The sequence below is a fragment of the Drosophila ficusphila genome, unplaced genomic scaffold (assembly GCF_018152265.1).
Source record: "Drosophila ficusphila isolate 14025-0441.05 unplaced genomic scaffold, ASM1815226v1 contig_286, whole genome shotgun sequence".
NCBI classification, from domain to species: domain Eukaryota; kingdom Metazoa; phylum Arthropoda; class Insecta; order Diptera; family Drosophilidae; genus Drosophila; species Drosophila ficusphila.
Window position 1 is genome coordinate 6,680,411 of NW_025064189.1, and position 765 is coordinate 6,681,175.

At 34.5% G+C, this 765-nt stretch overlaps 1 long non-coding RNA gene across 1 annotated transcript; it reads right to left on the reverse strand.

The window, feature by feature from the left end:
• Positions 1-291, reverse strand: LOC122319912. Its single transcript, XR_006245380.1, has 3 exons — positions 247-291; positions 136-169; positions 1-62 (listed from the first exon to the last, which is right to left on the reverse strand). It is a non-coding gene; the product is annotated as an uncharacterized LOC122319912 (long non-coding RNA).
• Positions 292-765: the final 474 nt, after the last annotated feature.

Below are 765 nucleotides of genomic sequence, written 5' to 3' on the forward strand. Positions count from 1 at the left end.
TACAAATTAAAATGGCTTCTGACGAATATTCGCAGGGCAGCGTCTGTTTTGCGTCCGTCTCCCTTGAAATGGTATAAAAAATATTTTTATTATTACATATTATATATGACTTTTATGATTTAAAAGCAAACTTACCTTTCAAACGAATATATCGGACATATGGCTGAATCTTGAAAATATTTAAGAATATTTAAATAGGTTTTTAGTTAAAAAACATACTATTTTTATAATCTTATCGACACTTACATGATTTTTAAACACTCTCCGCTGCCCGTTGCACAAATTAAGTAATTTCACAACCAATCGTCAACGCACTACGCAAAAGAATGACGCAGGTCAATTTCAATTTTCACCCTTTGCTCCGTTTTTTTTCGTTTTAGTATACCCTTCTTTTTTGGGTTATAGCCGACCATAAATAACTCGCGAGTTACATATGTATATTATTTCCATATTTGTAATTAATGTTATGTCATGTGAAACAACAATAAGCATTTTTATTGCCGAAACGAAAAACTTTGCGATTGCAGTGGTTAATTCTTTGCGCTGGTTTTTATTAGTCGAATAGCGAAAATAAGACGAAAGTTGCGGCGATGCGCACGATAAGGAGTTCAGATTTCAACTAAACTTTTAATTTCATAAAATTCTCTTACATGCCTATACCTAAAGTACTGAGCGGGAGATCGGCGGCCGAATTCGCCTGAGCGAGAAAGCTTTATTAAGCCCCGACCCCCGCTTTACATAAACATAACAAGAGAACTCTCCAAA